Below are 16112 nucleotides of genomic sequence, written 5' to 3'. Positions count from 1 at the left end.
GCGCTTGAGGAAGTCGGCCTGCGAGAGTTTACAAACTATCAATGAAAATTAGTTCACAGATCCCTTTTGTCGAAGGAAACGAGTTAGCCAGTTTAAGGAAAGCTGTAAACTAAATGCTTTTATAGGTAGGCTAAGCTTGAGTCAAATACACAAACTTTAAGTCACCTTTAGTAAAGCAATGTCATCGGCCAATGACTGTCCCTGGTACGTATCCTGAAATGTGACGTGTCAAACTTCATGTAATTAGGGAGTACACGTTGGGCTACGTACCCCGTTACATCCTACCTCGCTTAGGTTATGTTTGCTGACCAATCAGAATGAAGACGAGTACGTCAAAACTCTCATTCTAAAAGTCGAAAGACATCGACTTAGTTGCAAAAACGCGGCGGGGGCTCACTTCACAGTTAGAGCCTCGAGCAGTACTAATGCGCTCTTCTTCTCGGTCTCCACTTCGATCTTCAGAATGCCTCGTGGCACTGCGAAGATCGGTGCGAAAGCACACTCCAAGGCTGCTGCCGGAAAGGCGCAAGCCAAGTGCACTAAGCCTTGCGGCAAAGGCTCTGCATTCGAGGAGGCTACTAAGATGGTCTCCGAGGAGATCGGTACACCCGGTGGCAAGACTGCGAGTCAATCAAAGGCTGCAGTCCGTCATCTTTGGTCTCTCCAAACAGCTGACCGAGCCCACGATTCGTTGAGCGTGTGTTCAGTCCGGACAGTGAGGACGAGGCCAATACTCTGTCATCAAATGATACACCGGATCCTTGAGGTTCTAAAGCGTATCAGAAGCCGCCAAGCGCGCTTGACGCTGCTTGCTCATTTCCTCTGTACGTTTTCGTCTAAGCCGAGGAGGTGTTTAGCTCTTTTCAAGTGCTGATGAGCACCATCTCGGCAATCTCCCTAGCCTTGAGGTCGACCAGTAAATCCTCCACCAGCATTTCCTTGAGAGCCAACATCTCTGAAACCTTAGGCAGCGTCTCCAGGGGGATGCCGGATGCCTTGACAGGTAAACCGGCTCGGCATAAAAAAATGTTAGCACGCTTTCACCAACCGCGTCTGAGGAGCCCGGGCTGTGGACGCCGAGTCGATTAAAGCGACGTCTGTCTGAGCAAGGTTCAGACCCAACTTGTGGCGGCGGCGGCGACGGCGACCGCGACGTGGAACTTCGTTACCCACGTCTGACGATGTCGAGATGTCGACATCCGAGGCACTTGAGGCCTCGCGTGGAGCTACTGAAAAATAAGACGCGTGTAGAGCAGTGTTGCCCACCTTAAACACGCTATTACCAGCGTTGGGATAGCTGCCGCTATCTGAGGAACTATGCTACCTGCTTCTGGGCCTCAGCTACCCACTTGACCAGCGCCACCACTATCAAAGCTTCCTCGGAGCTGTCATATACGTCGCGTCGACTACTCTCAAGCATATGCCGTATGCTTCGGTTCTCTGGCAGCCCTTGCGGGCCCCGGGCTCTGACAGAGGTGGGAACATGACGTACCAATGCTCTGTCGGACATCGCAGGGCGGCTGGTACAAATTGCCTTGCCTCGCCAGTCGATCCAGGGCTCGTGCTTCTCGAATCAGGGAGTGCCCATGATCAAATCGTAGAGATTCCTGTCGAGAATTGTACTGTTCTGGTCTGTCGAAGTCTTCGACCTTGACAGCCAGATCCATTTGGATGTTGGGGGATAGTGACCACCTTTCCCGTCGACCAGTCGAGCTGACACGGTCGCGCTGTCTTTGTTTTCTCTTAAAAATCATAGCTTGTTGCTATAACGAGTAATCGTCAGGATGCGTGCGAAGCTCTTCGACGCACCAGAATCGATCGAGATTCCAAAGGGTGATCAGATTCCCGTACACATTAACGTACTGCAAGCAGCCCGCCGCTGTCCTTCGCTGATTCGAGAGAGCCAAGGCTCTCAGGGGCTAAGTCCCCGTGGTAAACGCCACCCGCGTACCTCTCACGAAGTCTTAGTTCTTCCCCGGTAGGGCGCCCAGCCCCTACTGGTCTCCGGCGTCCCGTGGCCTCACCTTCTATCAGCGGTTCTTGAGGACGGGCTTGGGAAAAATCCGCCTGCAGTGTCTCTCCGCGGGGCCGTCGCGCTTGGAGTGGTCTAGCATCCCGCAGCAGAAGCAGCCAATGTCGCGCTGTTCGGTAGACCCGAACTCCATCGAACAGATCCGGTGGGGTTGGCGCGGCCGAGATTCGACACAGAATTTCCTGGCCACGCTGAGACCGGCGTACGCGTCTGACGAAGGTTGTATTCCTCTTAAAGATTCACTTGGATCACCTCTTCGAGGGTGCTTGGCTGCACCCGAAGCAGCTGAGTGCGCGCCGGGCTCACTGAAAGGCCGTCCATGAGCACTGTGACCTTGATGTAGTCGCTAAGTGAGTTGCCCACTAGTTATACTGTACGCTCCCTTATCGCTTGGATGTACTCGTGCCGGTTGCGCACTCCTTGCTTACATGAGAGGAAGAGCGAACGCTGCCTTTACTCGTAGATCGCCAGGAGGAACGTGGCATCGAAGCGGTTCGCGCAGCAGAGCCCAGGATGTGAAACACCCAGGCGATGTCGCCTCCCGCGGGTACGACCAACTCCTTGCACGACCGCTAAGGTTGGAGAGTGCAAAAGCAACGCGGAGTTGCTCGGTCGAGATTAAAGCCGCGTCCATAGCGAGCTCTACCCCTCGAACCCAGAAGTGAAGATTCCCACCTTCCTTTCCTTCGTACGACTTCACTTTCAGCCGAATTGGCTTCGTGTGTGGCGGGCGTGTTTCCGCCGCTGGAACCCGCAGGTTTTTTTGCACATGTGCGATAAGACCTCGCTCGTAGGCGTCAAACGTATTGACGCGCTCGGGCTGCTCGACTGGTCTTGATGTCACCAGGCTCTGCAGGTCCTCCATCCCGAAGATGCCAGCCATCTTCCGAACCGACTCGAACTGTGAGTCGTTCAGATGGGAGAAGTCGTTCCTTCCCATGACGAAGAACTTCAGAGAGGTTCAGGAAGCTGCACGCGCTGGCGCGGATTGACTACAAGTGCGACCAAGTGTGACGGGGTTACACTGCACATTGTGCTTAAGGTAGTTGGCTTCCGAGAGTTTACAAACTCTCACTGAGCAGTAGCTCACATGCCCCTCTTGGCTAAGGGGGCGAAGTGACCAATTTAAGGTAAGTTGTAAGCTGATTATATTTATAAGTAGGCTAAGCTTGAGTAAAAATAACACTAAAACTATAAGTCACCTATACTAAAGCTATGTCATCAGCCAATGGTTGTCCTCTGACGACCCCTGGTACCATGTACCAGGTATCCCGAAATATGACGTGTCACACTTCAGGTAACAGGGGTACATATTGGGTACGTATCCCGTTACATAGACCCTGGTTAATTTGAAGTCGGGGCTTTGGAGTCACTTATGAAGCTCTACATTAGAGTGCAACGGGGCGGCCGTGGCTTTAGCGTCAGAGGAAGACGTTCGACTCAAAAAGTCATTTATACGAAGTTCCTTATCCGAAGGCACTTGCAGCCCGCGACCAGGACTCAATTTTAATAACGTATATTTATGCTTCAAAACCAGAAGTGTTTTATTTACTATAATTGCGGCCAAGCCGCCTAGGGGTAAATATATCTTTATAGCGATCTAGCATCGGTAACCCTAATCAAATGCGAGGCGTGTGGCTTTCGACCAACGTACTGAGAGGTCTTGTTAACTCCCCGGGTACTCAGCACCCCTGTGTGTGTTTACATAATGTAATCCCGTTTCACTCTTCCACACTAAGGTGAGAGCTTCCATGTTCTTGAAACTTCCTCAGCGAGGACACGTCTTGTCAAGACGGCGGAGGTTACTACACATCATACCAGCATTGTACAGCCCCTCAAGCTCACAAACGCCTACGCATCGTTGAAACTCAGCTTCTCGTCGTCGGACCATGGCTCAATGCTTCTAGCGCGCCGGGCATCTCGTTTTTTAGCGATCCCAGACCAACGCTCGCGCTCCGCGTCTACTCCAAGAGCTGCAACCGCTTAGAGCTAAGTTGTTGACTCGTCCGAGTCGTTGACAACGGCTCGGCGGCTGAACAATCGCTTCACAAATGATATGTCGGTGGTTCGATCACACCAGGGCGATGCCTTCTCGTTCCATGAACGACTGTCCACGCTTGGACAAGCTTAAGAGCAACACTCCTTCAGCTTACTGTTCGAGTATTGGCTTTGAGAGCCACGGGTCGGTGGTTCGATCCCACCAGGATACAGCCCTCTCGTTCCATAAACTGTTGGCCTTGTCTGGACAAGCTTAGGGACAGCGCCCTTATAGCGTAGTGGTCGAGCGTTGGCTTTGGAAGTCACAGATCGGTGGTTTGATTCCACCTGGGCGCAGCCCTCTCAAACCATGCATAGTTCATACTCGGACAAACTTACGAGCATCGCCCTTATAGCTCAATGGTAGAGCACTGGCTTTGAGAGTAAAAGATCAGTGGCTCGATCCCCGTCCGATTTTACTGTTACGGCGCAGCCACATATGGATCATGCCCATCGAGCAAGCTGTTTCGAAACTGCTATGCGTCTATCGGGGCGCTTGTGCCTGAGCTTTGCTCAGCACAATGCAAAGCACCTACTTTCTTCGGGAGCACGCCTCCAACACTACGCGGTTTCTCCACCTCCTGCTCCCGCTGCGAGCACCGCTCATACGTACGAGCTGGATGCTGCAGCCACTGGTCAGAACCTGAGCTCAACTACTGACCTGTTCGCTATTGGGAAGTGCTCAGCGCGTGGAGACGCTATCATACGCCACGGTGGTGCTTCGGCGCAGGATGTACCCGGTCGTAAGCGTCCACGACGTCACGGAAATCTTACCGTAGGATAACCTCAAACTCCCATGAAGGGTAATACGTCCACTTCAAAGGATATGGGAACGACCCTGGCGTCTACGCGGCGCCACAAGGCGTTGCACGTGATAGTGGAGCTCACCATGCTCATCGAGCCGAGCGGGATGAGGCCACGTCTCAGCTGGGCTCCCGCGGAGAGGGTCCGCTCGTGTCGGAACGGCATCTGCGTCCACACGACGCCTGTGTCCACGACGCGAGCGTCCACGCTCACCGCCCATCGGTCGATCTCGAAGAAAGGAACGACCTTGTGGATAGGTTGCAGTCGCTACAGTTGACTCAACCAGAAACCGGACCTTGAGCGTCGTGTCGCTCGGCTGAACGTTCAGCTTTATTGGCTTCTGCATCTCGAGCACTTCGTTTCGCGACCTGTGGCTCTGACAGCTTGTTCTTGATCAGTCTGTTGTGGATCCACCACTTGCTGTCGTCCAGCCTCCCGTGGTCCAACGACCTGCTGTCCTGCGGCTGCCAGTCGATCAGCCACCGTTGGCACCAACGCCCCCGCGTCCCCCTGAGCAGGGTCTTGATAAGGCTTTAGCAAGCCAGCATAGAAGAAGGACGAATGCGTGCGCATCTTCATCGGAAGGTTGAGCGTATACGCCACGCCCTTCCTGGCCACGACCATGAACGGCCCTATGAGCTGAGGTCTCATTTCGGCTTGAAGCCTTCAGACGCTGTATGACTTGGTAGGGGTTATGCAGGTAAATAGAACTTGGTCTCCGACCTCAACACACTCAACATTGCTTCTGCCCTTGGCATCTGCATGTTCCTTGTGCGTGGCTTGACTTCTAGCCATAGTGTCTCGCACCTGACGCATAACGCTCAGTCTCAAAGAGACAAACTCATCGACTTACTTGCGAGCCGCTACAGGACTGACATCAGCCGGCCGCTCGGCTATCCCTCTCCCACCAAGCGCATAGCGGCATCAGTAGGACGCGAGGGCTCACCAAGCCGTTCACATAGAACCGAGTGAAGACAGTCGAGGTATGCACTGAATTTTATAATACGAGCTCAGCGCGTGGGAGCATCTGGCTTCAGCGTTTCGGCGCGCCAGCGCATACGGATCGGATGAAATCCTCCACAACCCGATTCACGCGTTCGGCTTGACCGTCGGTCTGCGGATGGTTCGCCGTGGACATGTTCAAACGAGTACCGAGCACTTTGAAAAGGAACGCCCAGAACTTCGCGGTGAAGCACGGGCCTTGATCTGAGACAATTGCCTCAGGCAAGCCATGTTGGCGAAAGTCTGAAAACAGCAAAGCTGTACTTTCACCATCAATGGTGTCCGGCATCACCGCTAAATGAGCCATCTTACTCAGTCGGTCTACAAAGACCACAATATCCGTGTTTTCCGCCTTATCCTTGGGAAGGCCAAACACAAAGTCCATACTCATGAACTGCCAACATCCCTTGGGGGCAGGCAAACTCGCCAACGACGTTGCCGTTCTCGGCGCGGACTTCGTCCGTAGACACGTCTCACACGTGCGTACCCACTTATACATTTTGGGTCACTGGTACATCGAGCACACCGAGTCATTTGTCTTCTGCCGACCTAAGTGCCTGCTCACGGATGATCATAAACCTCATAGAGGACTCTATTCTCCAGATCGTCATCATGAGGAACGATTACACGAGGGTTATCCTCAGAGTCGGCGTTGTAGTACAGCACACCGCCATCGGGGAGTATCGATGCAGTCTCGCGCGTAAGCGCCCAGACAACTCCTTGTCAGCGGATTTAAACCGTTCGCTCCTAAGAGCTCGCAACAGGACTACGCACATGTCGTCCTGTGTATACGCTCCGCGTATCAAGTCCGGAATTGACGACGTCACTGTCGTGACATGAGCTAGCTCGTAGTCCGGCCTGCGCGAGAGCGCATCGGCCACTTCATTAAGCCTCCCCGGCTTGTACTTCACCTCGAAGTTGTACTCGGCAAAGAAGGAAAACCATCTTGCCATTCTCTGAGAGAGATGAGGCGACCGTGTCGCAGTGCGTAGCGACGCGTGATCAGTAGAAATCACAAAAGGCTTAGAACCTAGCAGGTGTACCCTGAATTTGACTAGAGCATACTTCATTGCAAGTAGCTCTTTGTCATGAAATGGATAGTTCTTCTCTGCAGCTTTGAGCTGGCGAGACTTAATCGAAATCACGCGTTAACGCCCTCCGGCGTCTGCTTGTAGTACGATTGCAAAATCGGAGGCGTCACAGACGACGCTAAGCGGACTACCGGGTCCGGTAGCGCAAGGATCGGAGCTTGGAGGAGGCTCTCCTTCACAGCCTCAAAGGCTCCGTCGTGCTCGACGTTCCAGCACCATGGTGTTTATTTAGGAGATATAATAATGGCCGATCCATCGCCGCGTAGCTCGCTATCTACTTGTGCAAGTAATTGGCTAAGTCTAATCACTTGCGTAAGTCATTTGGGTTCTTAGGAACCGGCCAGGTCACGATGACCATGACTTTGGCAGGATCTGCCCCGCGCTTCCCAATGAAGTATCCGAGGAAAGGTGTCTCCTCCGCGCCAAAGAAGCACTTGTCCAAGTAAGCATACAATTTATTAGTGCGCATGCAATCGAGAACCGCTTGCAAATAATCAATGTGGTTCTCCACGTCTGAGATTCCGTGCTCAGCACGACTATGGAAGAATATATCGTCAAAGTACGTCTGAGCGTACGCCCGTTGGGGCCTAAGCCGATGCGTCACCAGACGGTTGAGCGTTGCCGGTGCGTTCGACAGCAGGCATGGTCAGCCACTCCGAGGGCATACCGCTCGGAGTACTCACCGCTGTCAGCGGAATGTCGCACGCTCTCATAAGCAATTGGTAGCAACCATCGACCAAGTCGAGTGCGCTGTACAACGTACAACCTACCATGTTGTTCTGCAAAACATCCTTGCGAGGAATCGGCGTTTGCGCCGGTATGATGGCCGCATTTAGCTTGTAAAAGCATGAACAATGCACCACTTGCCGTTCGGCTTTCTGACACAGAATGTGGGTGTCGAGATGCCGTGTCAACCGTTATACTAAGGCCACGGTTGTTGACGCACCGAACGTCAAGTACGCAGTGAGGGCCAGATTCATCGTTCAGCGCACTGCCGACGTGATCCGTTTCGTATGTCATAGCAACGGCAACTAAATAAAATGAACAATGCATTCTCGGTCGACGCGAACCTCAGCTCTAACGCTAACAAGTCCACCGATATCGCGGACGACGGCTTCGCCGCATTCACCAACTCCACACGAATACTAGTGGCTACCAGCGCGTTCTCTGTCGATATGACCGAGGGTGCGGCTACCACAACGTACGCCAAGTACGCAACGAGCGCCAGATCCATCGTCCAGTGCAGTGCGGACGTGATCCGTTTCGTATGTGATAACAACAAAATACATGAAGTGTATCACGAACATTTGAAAATAGACAAACTACGAATGCCAGCAAGTGTTGTATACCCACTATCATGTGAGAGCAAGAGGGGAGCGCCACCTCACCATGTCATCAGTGAGATCTTGTTTTTATGACCGAGCTTGCAGTGGCTGGTATAAAAGACAGCACGGCTTCGTTGAGCCTCGCACTCCCTAATCTAGTGTGATTCGGACGGGATACACCACTTCATACACGCTGGCAACAACCCTGGTGTTGTTGCCAGCAAGAACACCCTGGTGTATCGCGCCTTTTGAAGATTGTTTTGAAGTAATACCGGTACCAAAAGAATATTCGCTGAATTGTAAAATTTGGCACCTGCACAAACAATTTGAGCCTTCCGCTGGCGGTAGCATAGATTGGCGCTAGTGCATCTATCGAGTGATACGTGCGCAAATAGAATCAACCTGAAGCGACGGTTTCAGCACACGTCTTATGGATTGTGCATTGGACCTCTCACGCATCGACCTTTGGGTGGTATTCTAGTCCAACAGACTCCGTCGACGGACCCGACGATCTTCGGTACATCACCACGCGACAGCTTCAACGTGCTACGTTTGTAATAGTTAATTATCGTCAAGATTGATTTCATTCCGCCGTTCATTGGTAAAATTTAAGCTAGCCAATCAGGCTTCTCAAAGGACACTTCAACCAGGGTCATTTTGGCGCCAAAACGATGCCGTACCATCTTGCATCGATGGTAATACGATCAACAGGTTGGCCTACCAGTATCTAAATATTATCCTCATTTACCAATTTGAAGCGTATTCGACAAGTCTCCACCGCATCATGCAGATCTGCTGAAGATTCACATAGCGTCGCTGCACCTTCGCAGTGCGCGGCCTGCAATACGACTAGACACACACGGCCGGTCATAGTCGCTGCCATTTCGCTGCTGGCTCCGGAGGAACTGCGATTCTCCACGTCGATCTCGAAGTTCGAGCCGCAGTCATCATTGCCGCCTTCAAGAATACCGACACTGAACCCATGCCCGCTTGTATTTCTCAACTTTATGCTTACTACAAGCGCGGACGTGTCATTCGAGGCTATTACTGGCTCGACTGGTAGTCACCTTATTGACCACAATGGCAATGTTAGGCTATCTCACTACGTTGTTGCATACAATTGGTGCGAAATGACGCGTCTCCGTGTTTTCCTGGAGCCATGGACGTGTCCTTCCGCGGCAACTACCGCATTAGCTGGTAGTAGCTGCATTGGCGACCACGATCGCGCCACTTGCAGCACAGCTATCGACGACTATATTGTCGCTGAATCCAAATGCACTCGAGCTGTACAGCTACATGGTCGCTGCGACAACAAACGTGTCATTCCGCTACTGCTACCGGGGTCACTGGACGTCGCCGCAGCCATCACTACTTGGCGTAGCCGATATCACTGTCGTCTGGGTGGAATGACCATGTTCATGTCTGTACCGTGCGGCTATGAGCTCGTGACAGCCACCGACATGACCTTTTGGTTTCAACCCTATCACTTTGTCTCCTGTGACGCCAAACGCCATCGAACCGTACGACAAGATGTTCGCTGCCATCACGTACGTCTCCATGATAGCAACCAGTTTGTTGGTAGCCGCAATATGGCCGCGTCACCTACAACACTAAGCATGCCGTCGATGAAACTCCTACCCATTCGAACTGCGCAGCTACATGTTCAGTACAAGCACCGGCGTAAGCATTCCACGCCTAGAGCTGGCTGTGCTGATTGTTGTCACCTGGATCCCACGACAGCGTAATTCGAAGCAGCATTCTACTGAGATTCCGATGCTGAAATCGCTCGAGCACATATGATACGGACATACCGTAGCTATAGCGCTGATACAGCCGCCAAATTGAGAGCATTGTCTCGATCAATGGTACAGAGCGGACGTAACTTTCGTAACCTACGTAAATGTACTAGATGAGACGACGTCGTGGTGTATTGGTGACCGCTACCATTTCGCTTTTTACGTCGTAGTAGTATATGACATTTACACTCTAATTCATATCAACCCCACTATTTGATACTATTGGCGAACAACAAATATACTGTAGTAGCTGCGTTTACTTGATAAAATGATACTACACATTATTGTTCTTAGAAATTGATGAATAGGTTACCAATCCCCATAAACTCCGCAGCCTTGGGCACTTTATGCAGTATTATCCGATCAAGGCCAATGTATAAGCCCCAAGTGTTAACATAACGCTTACGTCTACTGAAACAAGATGATAATAGCAAATACAGATCCGGATAGACGAATGTCTGCAATTTACACCGTGATATCCAAACACCGGTCCTCTGAGTGTACGTTGGTCGGCGTGGACGCCGCCAGCCGGCAGCATCAACCGCACATCAGCCAATGCCGGCGAGGACTGTCTCATTGTTATAATTGTAATCATCGCTACCACTACGGACCTGACAGATAGTCGTAAAAGTCAGATAATCAGACATTTATGAACGTCGTCAATAGGAGAATCACATTCTTCATATCAGCAAATAAACAAGATGCTCGTCTACATACACCATCGCCAGCTATATGATGACTGCTAGACCCTCCGACCTTATCTATGTTACTGCTAGCCATTGGTAGCAGTATACTACGCCGTGATTGAAGGCCCCATACTGCTAAATACTATGCGATTAGGCTGATGATGTGTCAGTCGGCGGGGTCAGCCTAGAACACATACGGAGCTAGCATACTTGTGAATTAGACTATTATAGTCGCTGTGTATTCCTACCCCATGCGTGATAAATTCAACCTGACACACTCAGGGAGTCGATCGGTTGTGTCGGCATCAAAACGGCCAAACATGAGGTAGATATAGAGCTGATAAAACACGCTGGAGATTCGCTGCTGATGCGGAGCTTCGTGTTCAAGGAGGAGGAGTGAAGATGTAGGGTTCGTCATGAGAGGATTGCTTTTCACGTGTCGATCGCTTCTAAGAGTAAGCTCCATTTAAATGTAAATACACTTAAGGATCAGCTTAAGGAAGGTAATCAGGGAAATGTGTAAGTACGTAAGTGTGACGGGGTCACACAGCACCTTGCGCTAGAGGAAGTTATCTTCCGAGAGTATACAAACTCTCAGTGAACGGCAGTTCACAGGTCCCCTCTTTAATTAAAGAGAGCGAAGTGACATAAATAAGGTAGATTGTAAACTGAGTATATTTATAGGTAGGTTAAGTTTGAGGTTAATACAAACTATCAGTTACCTATAGTAATGCAATGTCATTTAACCAATGGTTGGTTTTGAATGACCTTGGTACCTTGTACCAAATATCCCGGAGTATGACATGTCATACTCCTGAAGTGTGAAGTGTCACACTTCATGTAACCAGGGTACACTTAGTGCTACGTACCCCGTTACATCCTCCCCCACTTAGGTTCGGTTTACCGACCAATCAGAATGAAGAGATGTTCGTCACAAACTCTCATTCTCAAAGTCGAAAACCATCGACTCGGCCGCGCGAGCGCGGCGGAGGCTCACTTTACAGTTAGAGCCTCGAGCAGCAACCTGTGCGCTCTTCGTCAAGGTCTCCACTTCGACCGTTAACATGCCTCGTGGCACTGCTAAGAGCGGTGCTAAGACACGCTCCAAGGCTGCAGCCGGTAAGGCGCAGGCCAAGAGCACTAAGCCTCACGGCAAAGGCTCTGCACTCAAGGAGGCTACTCAGGTGGCCTCCGAGGCGATCGGATCCTCGGGTGACGCGGCTGCGGACAAGCGCGCAAGCAGGCGCCGCAGTCCGTCGCCCTCGTCTTCAGACAATCGTCCGAACCCTCGGTTCGTAGAACATGAGTTCAACTCGGGCAGTGAGGACGATGCCGAGTTCGAGAGCACTCATGATGCTCCTGCGGGCTCTGTGGGAGGGCACAGCCCAGTGCCCAGTGAGCACAAAGAAGACAGCGTGCAGTCGTCCGCTAGTGATCACGGTGATCACAGTCCCAGGACCTCTGTGCGCTCTGAGAGTCCGGCCGTTAAGGCTAAGGGCACTCCCAAAGCCGGTGGCGATGAGGAAGGGAGTCCTCGCAAACGTCTCTCGCTTGCCGAGGGTCTTGCGCGCGCTAAGGCCTCTAAAGCCGAAGGCGCCAAGCCCTCAAAGAAGCGTACCGCCTCTAAGTCTCCACTCCGCGAGGAGAAGGAGACTCGACGCTCCTATCAGAGTCTCTTCGACTCCTCGGATGAAGAGGAGGAGAAGGAGGAAGAAGAGGAAGAGGAGGGTGCCATTGTTGAGCCCCGGGAGGTCTCGAATGACCTCGACCAGCAGCAGGAGGATTTCCAAGCTGCCCAGCGTGTGCGTGGGGGTTCGGTGGCGGCACCCGTCAACCAGGGAGCTGCCATCAACTCAAGAGGGTATTGGCCTCCCGAGGAGAGCTCTGGGGCTGACCTCTTCTTAGAGCTTCTTGTCGCTCCTCGTGGCCTTGTGGGCGGCCACACTTCTAGGGGCATCTATGAACGAGCCCTTGTTCAGAAAGAACAGTTGTTCGTCGACAACGTGGAGGCTGCTCGGTGTGTGCTTCTCGCGCCACACCGCATTCCCCTTAAGGACTTCACGACTTGTCGTAAGAAGCCCGAGACCCGGGGTGGTCTCTATCCTGTTTGGGGATACCCCTGGGTTATGCCCGAGAACTGTCCCACATGGAGTTCTTGTGAGGACATGTTCTGGGCGTGGGTGGAGACTCTCAAGTACTCGCCCACGGAGTTATGGGAACTCCATGAAGATCAGCAGCTGTCCCACATCCTGGACCAGCGTGATCTTCGTGTGAGGTTTGCCCACTTGATCAGCAAGCGTATGCTGCCAAGGGACATCCTGAAGCGCGCGGCTTCTAGCGCTCACGATGAGCGCGGGTACGGTATGTATTCATCATCCGTACCCCGTTCGGGCTAGAAGCCCCGGACTACTTATGAAGCTGCCGCCGCTTCTGTTCCCAGATTGCGACAGCCTTCGGGCAGTCAATCAGGAGCCGTTCAATCGGCTCCCACGAGTTCTCGGAGTGGGCATAACCCCTCCACTTCACGAGGAGCTGTCGCTTCCCGCGACACCGTTGCTCCTGGAGGATCCGCTCCACGTGGAAGTGGACTTCTCCATTCCGGTCAAGCAGGGGCGGAGGTGCCCTCGTACGAGTACGAGTACTCGGCGCCTCCCGAGAGCCACTCTCGTTCGAGTGCTCCGACTGCGGGTCCGACACGGGACCCTGAGGTTGACCGCCTCCGTCAACGTCTCCTCGTGCTTGAGATTGCACTTGGCCTTGGGACTGGCGGTAATGCTGCCGCCCAGACCGGGAATCAGGGCGAGCTCGCTCGTCTTGCGGGTCGCCTGGACCTGGTGGAGCGAGAGGTCGCGAGCCTGCACCTGCGGGTGGACCGCCGGGCCTCTTCGTCCGATCTGGACGAGGCCTTTCGCATGATCCGACGGATCGAGGCTTTGTTGCCACGTCCGGAGCCGCCTGCGGCACACTCCCAGACGTACGCGTATGGTGCGTACCCGGCGTACTCAGCGTACTCGGCGTATGGCGCCGGGGTCCGTTCGTATGGAGCCCCTCCGGCGTACGGTCTTGACCGCAGCCTTGCCGTCCCGACCGAGGCTTGGGTGCCTGCTCCGACGCCCTCGTCGACGACTGTGACCGGCCCTCGCTTCGAGGAGCTGGGTCAAGGGGGGTCTGCGAGTCAGCAACCCCCTGCGGGTCAAAGTACCGCTTAAGACGTCCGACATAGAACGTCGGGTGCGTCGTCATTGACTTTGGAAGGTCGATGGTGTACGACGCACCATGTCTGGCCAGGACTGCAAAAGGTCCGATGAAGCGGTGCTTCAGCTTGTTGCTGCCGACAGAGCTGACAGTGTCTAGCGGTAGGTTCCTCGTGTCTAATAGCACTAAGTCCCCCACTTTAAATATACTTAAGTTTCCTCTTCCATGTTTGTCTGAGTACTCCTTTTGTCTATCCTGGGCCGCTGCCATGGCATCGCGGACCCTGCTGACAATGTTCAGCTTGGTATCCATAAAGGATTCCACCTGTTTCCGCAGCGAAACTGGCCTCACATCCGAGACCTGGGAGGAAAGGGCTTTCCGAGCCTCTCCCCCACTTAGAATAGAGGAGTCAGTGTTTCCTCGAAGAGTGAGAGGCACTCTGGGGTGGCGGAAGCCGTTCAAGTAGAACGGCGTGAACCCCGTGGACGCGTGCACCGCGTTGTTGAGCGCAAACTCAACAACTGGAAGCTGCGTCGACCACGTACGTGGCGCTGCCGCGCACACACTGCGCAGAGTGTCCTCGAGCACTCGATTGACGCGCTCTGTTTGGCCGTCTGTCTGCGGATGATCCGCAGTGGACATCTGCAGACGAGTTCCCAGTAAAGGGAACAGCGTTTTCCAAAACGCAGCAGTGAACCGCGGGTCTCGGTCCGAGACAATCGTCTCCGGGAGACCGTGATAGCGGAACACGCCATCGACGAACAACCTTGCGGTTTGTTCGCCCGTCACAGTGACGGGAACTGGAGCAAGATGTACCATCTTGCTCAGCCGACACACGAACACCAAAATTCCGGTGTTGCCGTGTCCGTCGGCGGGAAGCCCAAAGATGAAGTCAAGACTCATCGACTTCCAACAATCAGCCGGTACGGGCAGGCTCTGTAGTGGAGCCGGAAGAGGTTCCCTGCGGGTTTAACCCGCTGACATGTTTCACATGTCTTGGCGTACCCGGGCGACCCACTTTGTACATGTGGGTCCCCCCAGAAAGGACTGAGAGACCGACAGAAAGGTCTTCTCGCGGCCCAAGTGGCCGCTGGAGGGCGCGTCATGCGCCTCCGCGAGGATGTCGAACTTCAGATCCTCGTCGTTGGGTACAACCACCCGTGGAGGATCAGTGGGCTCTACCCGATAATAGAGGAGGCCCTCCTTCAACTCATATCGGTGGAGCCGTGAGCGCTGTCGCGACGAGAGCCAGTCGGACTTCGCGCTCGTTCCGGCCTTAAGGAACTTGACGATAGGCGCGACAGCCTCATCGTCCCGATACGCCATGCGTATCCGATCATATAGATCCGTTGTCACCCGCGTGATGTGGGCCAACTCATAGTCGGGACGCCTAGAGAGGGCGTCCGCAAGCACGTTGAGCTTGCCCGGCTTGTACTCGACGCGGAAGTTATATTCCGCGAAGAAGGACAGCCACCGCGCCATCCGTTGGGAGAGGTGAGGCGAGTTAGTCGCCGTCCTCAAGGACGCGTGGTCTGTGTAGATCACAAAGGGCGTAGAGCCCAGAAGGTGAACACGGAACTTCACAAGGGCATATTTCATTGCCAGGAGCTCCTTGTCATGGACAGGGTAGTTCCGCTCGGCGGCTTTGAGCTGCCTGGACTGGAATGAGATGACTCGTTCCTGTCCAGCCGTGTCGTCCTGCAGCAATGCACACCCGATGGCGTAATCGGAGGCATCGCAGACGACGCTAAACGGCTTCGTCTCGTCCGGCAGAGCCAGGACAGGGGCCTCTTGGAGACTGGCCTTGATGCTGTCAAAAGCATCCTGGTGCTCTTGCTCCCAGCGCCAGTCGACGTCCTTCTGAAGGAGGCTCGACAAGGGCTTAGCGAAGCCCGCGTACCCAGCGCTGTACTTGTGAAGGTAGTTGGCCAAACCCAACCACTTTCGAAGATCCTTCTGGGATCGGGGCGTCGGCCATGCTGCTATGGCCTTGACCTTGTCTGGGTCAGCCCGAACGCCCACGTTGCTTACGAAGCAACCGAGAACTTTGATCTCTGGTGACGCGAAAACGCACTTGTCGATGTTGGCGTAGAGCTTGTTCGCTCGCATCACGTCCAACACTCGACGGAGGTGTCCTAGATGAA

General features: G+C 53.5%; 1 non-coding gene across 1 annotated transcript; it reads left to right on the top strand.

The window, feature by feature from the left end:
- The first annotated feature begins 4294 nt into the window (after window positions 1-4294).
- On the top strand, window positions 4295-4366 carry PITG_25462. The gene has a single exon. It is a non-coding gene; the product is annotated as a tRNA-Pro (tRNA).
- Window positions 4367-16112: the final 11746 nt, after the last annotated feature.

This window comes from Phytophthora infestans, genomic scaffold (genome assembly GCF_000142945.1).
Source record: "Phytophthora infestans T30-4 supercont1.1 genomic scaffold, whole genome shotgun sequence".
Taxonomy (NCBI): domain Eukaryota; phylum Oomycota; class Peronosporomycetes; order Peronosporales; family Peronosporaceae; genus Phytophthora; species Phytophthora infestans.
The sequence above is the reverse complement of the archived record's forward strand: the minus strand, read 5'-3'. Positions and strand labels throughout refer to the sequence as shown.